The 9,529-nt window shown below is 40.4% G+C and overlaps 1 long non-coding RNA gene across 3 annotated transcripts in view; it reads left to right on the top strand.

Moving 5' to 3' along the window:
* The first annotated feature begins 5,191 nt into the window (after positions 1–5,191).
* Positions 5,192–9,529, top strand: part of LOC123513010 — a 61,172-nt gene continuing 56,834 nt past the window's right edge. For all 3 annotated transcript variants that reach the window (XR_006677240.1, XR_006677238.1, XR_006677239.1), the window contains exon 1: positions 5,192–5,587. This is a non-coding gene — a long non-coding RNA (uncharacterized LOC123513010). The remainder of the gene's footprint in view (positions 5,588–9,529) is intronic.

Genomic DNA, 9,529 nt, shown 5'->3' on the forward strand with positions numbered 1-9,529 from the left:
CCCAAATTGAACGTTAGCGACCTAGACAATATCAAGGTATTGAAAATTAACACCAATAATACGAACGTGCGAGCAAAAAGGCAAAAAGAAAATAAGGCTATGTTAAATACCAGAATAAACCTCAATTTTTGTTTTTCTCCAAGATTGCTGGTTATGAGAAACTACATATTGACCGTAATGATAGTAAAATGTAACAATAATGCTCTGATTACAAGTTATAAAGTGATACTGACAGGTAAGGGGAGTAAGTGAGGGAGGGCAGATGAACGAGAGAGATAAGAAAAGAGGAAAAGCGAGGAAGCCACATGTGAGAGAGAAAGGAAGAAAGGAGAGGGTTAGGATGGAGAGAGGAAGAGTGGCAAGAGTGGCCCAACAGGTTAGTCGAGTCCCAGGTAATCAGCCACTAAATCTCAGGTAATCCAGGCGAAGGGATTCACCTGTTCCTCTCAGGTATGCGTTCGTCCGTCTGTAAGTAAGTTTGTTTCTCCCCCCTAGAAGTTCTGCCTGTCTGTACGTAGGTTTGGCTGTTAATGACGGTAGATCCTTTTACCTATTCACCGGGCGCTTCGTGTGTCAGGGTAACCGTATGTCATTAGTGTACATAAAGCAGAGGGCGCCCGGCCGACTTTGAACCAAATCTTGCCAAGGTAGCGTTTAGGGCGTGCTTCTCATTTTGGAGGCCGCGGCGGTGAATCTCAGGAGGAACATATAAGGGAGGAGGAAGTCACTAGCAGTATGTTATTTTTTCCTCTCTCTCTCTCTCTCTCTCTCTCTCTCTCTCTCTCTCTCTCTCTCTCTCTCTCTCTCTCTCTCTCTCTCTAAGCCACCCCCAGATCAGACTCGGCGCACTGACGGAGATAATTAGCGTCTCCGAGGAAGTGGGAGCAGCAGGAACTTGGTTGGGGGAGAAAGACGGCGAGGTTCAGGGAAGGAGTACGATTGAAATGGAAGTTATTCTCTTTTTCTTTTTCATTACTGACGTTGCTTGTTACACTTGGTTAGCTAGTAGTAGTAATGGTGGTGGTGGTGGTGGTGGTGGTGGTGGCGGTGTTCATATCAACAAACAAGGAAGAGGAATTTCAGAGGAATGGTTAAAAAGATATAAACGACAATCAGATATATAGCACCCCATACAATAGACGCGAGGAAGGAGGAAGAATGAAATTAATTAGGAAAGATAACATGCAAAACAGGAAGGAAAAGAAGAGAAACAACGTAAAAAATTAAAGGAAGAACAAAAGAATGAATAAGTAAAATAATAGGAGAGGGTACGAGAAAGACAGCATGAGGAAAAACAAGGGGAAGAAGGAAAGGAACAGGAGGAAAGAGGAAGAGAAAGAGACGCGAAATGAACGCCCGCAAGCCAAGTCAGAACCACCAGAAGCTTGTGGACCACCCTGCCATCCGCCTGCCCGAGCTGCCTGCCTAAGCCGAGGCCTCGCTAAGCACAAAGCCGATATCTTGCAAGACATAAGAGTGCCCTGGGCGAGAATGCATACCAGAAGGCCTTGAACGAGGGATTATCGAGTCATTTTCATTCTCATCCCTCTTAAAACATCAGTTATTACCTACAGAGAGAGAGAGAGAGAGAGAGAGGCACAACGTACATTATAGTAGGTAATGCCGTCGCTTCATCATGGCTGCATCATGTACCGAGGGCCAGGTGGAGGGGGAAAGGATGGGGATGGGCAGCGGTCGGGTGGTTGGGCCGAGACGTGATCTGCTTCACCGAGAGTGACTGTCCATTGAGGCTGACGGCGGGTGGCGCATCGCAGCCCCCGCACCGATCCCTAGTACTGTTATCATTGTTTATTATTGTTGGTGCGGCTGCCATTACTGCCACCACCACTACTACTACTACTACTACTACTACAACTAATGGTTTTACTTTAAATATTAATAATATTTAAAGTAGAACCATTAGTTGTAACAGTTGTAGCAGTCCTACTACTAGTATACTACTACTGATATTGATAATAATAATGGTAATAATGATAATAATAATAAGAGTAACAATAATAATAATAATAATAATAATAATAATAATAATAATAATAATAATAATAATAATAATAATAATAAGAAGAAGAAGAAGAAGAAGAAGGAGATGAAAAAGAAGAAGAAGAAGAATTATGATAAAATTATAATAATAATAACAACAACAACAGTAATAATAATAATAATAATAATAATAATAATAATAATAATAATAATAATAATAATAATATTAATACCAATAATAATAATGATAATAATAAGAGTAACAGTAATATGTAACACTGCTGATGCTACTACTATTGCTGCTACTCCTATTATTAAAATTATAATATATTATTAATTATTATTATGATTATAAAAAGGTACTATTATTATGATTTTAATATATTTTTACTTTTATGATTACAATTATCCTCCTTGTTTTTATTATTATTATTATTATTATTATTATTATTATTATTATTATTATTATTATTATTATTATTATTATTATTATTATTATTATTATTATTATTATTATTATTATTATTATTATTACTATTACCATTATTATTATTATAATTATTATTATTATTATTATTATTATTATTATTATCATTATCATTATTATTATTATTATTATTATTATTATTATTATTATTATTATTGTTCTTTTTTGTTGTTGATGATATTGTTCATATCATTATTATAATTATTACTATTATCATTTTCATTTTCATGATGATGATGATGATGATGATGATGATGCTTTTCAACCGAAATCTAGGTAATTCAGGTTTGTTACAGTGAAAGAGAGAGAGAGAGAGAGAGAGAGAGAGAGAGAGAGAGAGAGAGAGAGAGAGAGAGACTGCCTGAAGTACTCAGCGACCGAAAAGTAGTGGCGGGGTACGAATGATGGGAAAGGCGTATAGATCCGTGGTGAGGCGAGCATTGGCGCGTGGCGGGGAGACCGTGGCTGTGAGAGGCACATGAACGGAAGATGGATGCTGCAGAGATAAGGGTGGTGAGGTGGAGGCTGGAGACGACAGGAATGGATAGAGTGAGGAGTGATGCAATAAAGGGACAACAAAGGAACTAGTTCCAGTTTTCAATGAAGATAAAGGAGTAGAGGTAAAAATGGCAAGGATTCATTAACCCCTTGAGTACCACGAGGTGTTTCCATATTCATTCTGCTTGCTAGTTGGTGATTTTTTACAGCTTCAGAACAACATCGTTCTCATCACCTACACCAGCAGAATGTGTGTGTGTGTGTGTGTGTGTGTGTGTGTGTGTGTGTGTGTGTGTGTGTGTGTGTGTGTGTTACATCATTAGATTATTAATGAAGTTGGTCCAGCAATACACATGAAAAGTGATTTGATTATACCATTTCACGTGGAATGGGGAACATATTTATATACTGTATGTAATCATGACTTTGATGGTCAACTCGTACTTTTCAATTCTAATGTCTGAATGTTTAATGTCCAACTCAAACAGACATGGATGGGCGGGTTCCACTGTGAATGCAAGAAATATTAGATCAGCGAAAGACGGAGAGAGAGAGAGAGAGAGAGAGAGAGAGAGAGAGAGAGGCAGGGAAGGGGAAGGAAGAGGGAAGAATGGAAACCGACAGGAAGAAGTATAAGTGAGTGACAGAAATCCAGGTGTAAGAGACAGCCATGCAGGTAAGCGGGGAACAGGTGGACATGTGCACGAGACATACACACACACACACACACACACACACACACACACACACACACACACACACTTGCCGCATCCGAGAACTTCGGTGCAGCTAATTAACTTTTTAAAAACTTAGGACTTTTTGAGAAGCCGCTATACCTCGTCTCTTTACCAGCACGAGTGAAGACCCGGGGAACCTAAGGGCATGTGAAGTTTCCATCTGAACAACACCCACTGCCTCGGGACTTTACCATTAACGTCAGGTCTGGAGAGAGAACGTTAACTGAACACAACTAACACTAACAAAACTTTACCTTCCTCCTCGGTATCGCATCCTGTCTGGCTTCCTCCGTTTTCTTTCACGACCTTCATTCTTCTTAGGCTCAATCCATAAACTCGATTCAGGGGAACGTTAATATTCATGTATACAGCGCCGTTCTCTACGCGCTGCTATGTACATAAAATACACATTATGTCTGTGTTTGGGCCGCGGGCGAATACTTGCAGTTCATTGGATGCCTTCGAGATGAGAGCATACTTACACACACACACACACACACACACACACACACACACACACACACACAGATATACATACACACACGTACAAGATAAATTGTTCTCATTGTTGCCCAAAATAACAATAAGAGCCGACAAAGCCTCTGCCAGCCCAGCAATGCACCACGCTGGCCTTGGGGGCACGTCACCGCCCTAGCACAAGGCTGGAGAGAAAGCACTGTCCCACCTCACGTCTTTCCTCCTCCTCCTCCTCCTCCTTCTCCTCCTCCTCCTCCTCCTCCTTCTTTTTCCTCCTCCTCCTCCCTCTCCTCCTCTCCAGGGTGGCGGATCAGTCTCTACGTATACTCTTCCTCTTCCTCTTCCTCCTCCTCCTCTCCTTCCTATTGCCACGCTCACGTCTTCGTTCCTCCCTCCTCCTCCCCTTCCTCCTCCTCGTACATTATAAACATTTCACGGGGACGAGCCTTTAAAACTCGGCAGAAAATAAAGGAAGGCCCTTAATTTCATATCTCTCTCTCGCATTTAGGTTTTGCACATTTTATTATAAAGGTGGAAAGAAATTATTTATCAGACGTTTTCAATCGAGTGTCCTCTTCTATCGACCAACCTTCGCTGCGCCCTAATGAATGTCCTGACGTTGTGGGGAACTAAGGTCGTCTGAGCGTGATTTTTTTTTTTTTTTTTTTTTGTTTCCAGTGTTGATTTTCCAGCGCCCGATTCTCTAAGCGTGGACTGAGCCGTGTGTGGTGAGGTTCCTCCTTTTCCTCTTCCTCCTTCTCCTCCTCCTCCTCCTCCTCCTCCTCCTCCTCCTCCTCCTGTACAGGCAGTGTTGGTAGGCTGAGCTGGAGGCTTTGGCTGGTGTTAAGGCCTTGCTTCAGTCTGTACATTCCCACACGTTGGCCATGTTTCCAGACCTCGCGCGCGCGCGCACACACACACACACACACACACACACACACACACACACACACACACACGACAAAGATACATCGAAAAAAGAGAGAAAAAAAACAACATGGAGGTAGATGAAGTTAATTAAGCTATCATAAAATATAATCACTCAATTTGACGAGACGGAGAAGGGAATGATGAAGAAAGAAAATAGGCGAGTGAGCGAACACACGAAAATTATCCGAGGCGCAACTCGAGTAACAAAATGAACCCCACGAGCCTCACGACCGAACCGTTGCCGTGAAGCTTAGTGTAGAAACTTGGCGACGAAGTTTATTGTGTCCGGGTGAAGCTGTGAACCGCTGGAAACCGCTGTGCCTCAATAAGCGTGGTGTGTGCCAGAAGAATAGTAATAAGAGAACGTGGCCGGAGGGAAGAAGTGCCGCAGAGAATCGAGAAAGAAGAGGAAGAGGAGAAACAGGAGGTGAACCAGCGACGTGCCACACAACAGAAGGTAAAATACACAACCGTCAGGAAAAGTTCGTACAGTAAAGCGCACGAGTCAACGCAGTAACTTTACAAATGGAAAACGTGACATTAGATGGAGAAAATGGGTAACGATTAGTAATTAACCCTTTCAGTACTAGAACGCATTTTTACCGTGAGTTTTGTGTTTGATTAGACGGTTTTATTGACATTAGGAAGGGTCTATGAAGGTCAGATGATTAATGGCCAGTCTTCACTATTTTAATCCCCACATAAGTTTCTGAAGCTGTACAAAATCTCCAAATAGTAACCAGAATAAATATGGAAACATGTCATGGTGCTGAAGGGGTTAATGGTGATAATGTTGGTATTAGGTCGTGAAGTACTAACGTTTTATTGGGAAAGGAATAGGTCATTAAAAGGTGGATTGCATTAGACAAGGTGAAGCAGGGATAGACACTGTAACTTGGTGCACAGCTGAAGTCATTAATAATGTTATGACTCGCAGCAGAAGCAGAAGCAGCAGTAATATCAAGAATAATAGTAATAGCGGCAACATAAAAAGACCATTATCGGTAGCATGAAAGAAACTTAAGGAAAATGCCCAAAGAAATCTGATAAGGAGCAAGACGCAGATAAGAAACTTGCACTATCATAACATTACTTCATTACTGGGACACATTTTTTGCCTTGAGGTTTGGGTACGATTATACGATTTTATTGACGTTAAGAAGGGTCTATGGAGATACGTAGATTAATGGCCAGAGTCTTCACTATTTTAATCCCCATGTAAGTTTCTGAAGTTGTATAAAATCACCAAATAGTAACCAGAATGAATATGAAAAGTCGGCCTGGTACAGAAGGCGAGTACAGAAATTAACAACGCCTCCAGTTTAGAATTCACCGAACGTAAGGCGACGAGGCGGCGTGATGGACAGTCAGCCAGGTAACGCTCCAGAGGTTCCCGCTAACAGGTTCTGCGCCGAGGAAGCTGCGAGGATTATAATTCTTTTCCCAAATGAGCGCTGAGGGACGGGGAGGTTTCTTGTCCTGGGATGCCGGGAAGACCTGAGTTGCTGGCTGGCGGGATGGAGGGTTGGAAGCTCTTAACCCTTTCATTACCACAGCATCAGTCTATTATATTTTGAATACGATGATGATATTTTATTAAGTTTAAGGAGAACTTTTTTTATGGTCATTTGGCTGAAAATAATGTCAAGTTTGTCTTCTATATTTATGTCCATATTTGTCTTCATTTTGAATAACATTAAGAAGGTATGACGTTCCGAAATTGTGTATAGCAGTGAATGAAATATGTTGATTTTTCCAATCTTTCATTCTTGAACACTTTTGTCATTATGATTAGTTTATATCCATGTATCTATTTACTACAAAAAAAAACCGTCTTAACTATTCGAAAATTACATTAACTTAATGATTTTTACTGGAAACGTTAGTATTATACTCAGGATATGTAAATCACGGAATACATGAACTAAAACGTCAAGGCAACGAGAAAATACCTTGCGAGAGTTCTGTGGAAAAAATCAATGGAGGATAAAAAAAAATCAAACAGTTTCCGATGTACTGAATAAATTTATTTCAAATATGAGTAAATTAATGTTATAGATATAGGAACAATGAAAAAAACGCAATTGTGCCCCGGAGAGGAAGAAGCTAAAACTGCTTAGTGAAAGAACGAAAAGAAAGAAAGTATAATAGCATAAGACGTAAAAGGAAAATGTGGTAGGTTCTGGAATAAAAGGAAGAATGAGAAGTGTGATAAATATGAGGTAAGAAGAAAACCGAGAAAGTGCAATTCCAAGTGAAATAGCAGGATGACGTCGTGGTTTCTGTAAGATTAGGAAAATGATTTATGTGGCGGAGTAAAGATGAATATAATAACTGTAATTTTAAGACAACGAACAAAGTATTTACAGAAAAAATATATATATATCTCGTAATGCAAGGCAACAAATTAATAGAATGCATCACTAACCGACAGGTATATCATTTTCTTCTCGTAGATTTATACTAACTAATAATGACGATGACTCCTTCTTGTATTCGAGATTCGAAATGGAGGAACTTGCTTCTTAGTTATTGCCCTTCAACTTCGTATAGGAAACCTCCATCACAATTCTAATTTGAGGCTTGGATGTTGTCTACGTTTTTTGTTCAATATGCTTCCTCCTTCCTCCTCATGCGCCACATTTACTGACATTATATTTTGTTTTCCCTCAAAAAATTCTTCTTATGTCGACATCTTTCTTACAAAGCCAGATGACCAATAGGTTTCAAGCAGGTCAGATGATTTCTTATAAAATGATGAAGAAAAGGACTTCAGGTCATGACTGTAGCACCTGTCTCTCTGTTTGTATATACCATATGATCCAGTGTTACATCGGCCATTCACTGGAGGCTGAATCGAATGAACTGTGCAAAATCTAGATGTATATGAATGCTGTGATGACTTGCTTTTGTCATATATTCACAACTCGGAGATCTTATTTTGTTGTTTTCTGTTGCCTAGTTTGATTAACATTAATTTCAAATCAGTGCGTTTTGTTTTATCCCGCAACTACCAAAAGGTAATAATTATCATAAAATCCAGTCCCATCATGAGAAAGAAGGAATTAATGAAGAAAGCGTGTCAGTGATTGCTCCAGCAGGCTGCCGTGAAGGAGGTAATTGGCTTTACATGTTCACCACATCTGGATACACTGACTCATCACACTTCATTTCAATCTTATATATATATATATATATATATATATATATATATATATATATATATATATATATATATATATATATATATATATATATAAACTATGTATGTATTAAAACTCGACTCGATGCATAACTAGGGGCGATAAAGGAAAATTTATCTTCATGACTGATAAGTCGATAACGATAACATTCGATTAACTTATTGACCGACAACCGATGACCTATAAATCCTGAATTTCACTCCCAGTGATAGTGTCATTGATGTTTTAGACAAAGAAATCAATAAATCTAAATCTTCATTTTCATCTTTATCTTACAAACAATAACAACAACAGCAACAACAAAAAAAAACAACAACAACACGCTTCAGCTCAGCGGGAACAATACTGGTGGAGGTAAAGCAGAAAGTTGCCCTCCTTTCTTTCTTTCTTCGCACTCCTCCTCCTCCTCCTCCTCCTCCTTTTCCTCCTCTTCCTCCCCTCCTCCTTGCTGAGTCACTGCTCACGCGTCTCTCCCACCCACCCCGTGATTATTATTGGTCATCCTCGACTCCACCCGGTTCATTCCACTCACTTGATCCACTCACCCACCCTCTCCACTCACACTCATCTTGCCATCCTCTCCTTCCCTTCCATTCCTGCCAAGTCCAATCATCCAAGGAAATGATTCTCTCTCTCTCTCTCTCTCTCTCTCTCTCTCTCTCTCTCTCTCTCTCTCTCTCTCTCTCTCTCTCTCTCTCTCTCTCTCTCTCTCTCTCTCTCTCTCTCTCTCTCTCTCTCTCTCCCATGACGCGGATAATTCAATTTGAGAAATCTGCGGCCGTGTAGCACCGTTTTACGTCATGCTCACACACACACACACACACACACACACACACACACACACACACACACACACACACAGAGAGAGAGAGAGAGAGAGAGAGAGAGAGAGAGAGAGAGAGAGAGAGAGAGAGAGAGAGAGAGAGAGAGAGAGAGAGAGAGAGAGATCTTGAATCCGGGTTGAAAATGTTAAGGTAGTGAGAAGAGAGAGAGAGAGAGAGAGAGAGAGAGAGAGAGAGAGAGAGAGAGAGAGAGAGAGAGAGAGAGAGAGAGAGAGAGAGAGAGGAGAGAGAGAAGAGAGAGAGAGAGAAGAAGTTAGATGAGAGAAGAACGTAAAGAAAAGAGAAACTAAATTGCAGACGAGAGAGAGAGAGAGAGAGAGAGAGAGAGAGAGAGAGAGAGAGAGAGAGAGAGAG

Source organism: Portunus trituberculatus, chromosome 35 (genome assembly GCF_017591435.1).
Source record: "Portunus trituberculatus isolate SZX2019 chromosome 35, ASM1759143v1, whole genome shotgun sequence".
Classification (NCBI taxonomy): domain Eukaryota; kingdom Metazoa; phylum Arthropoda; class Malacostraca; order Decapoda; family Portunidae; genus Portunus; species Portunus trituberculatus.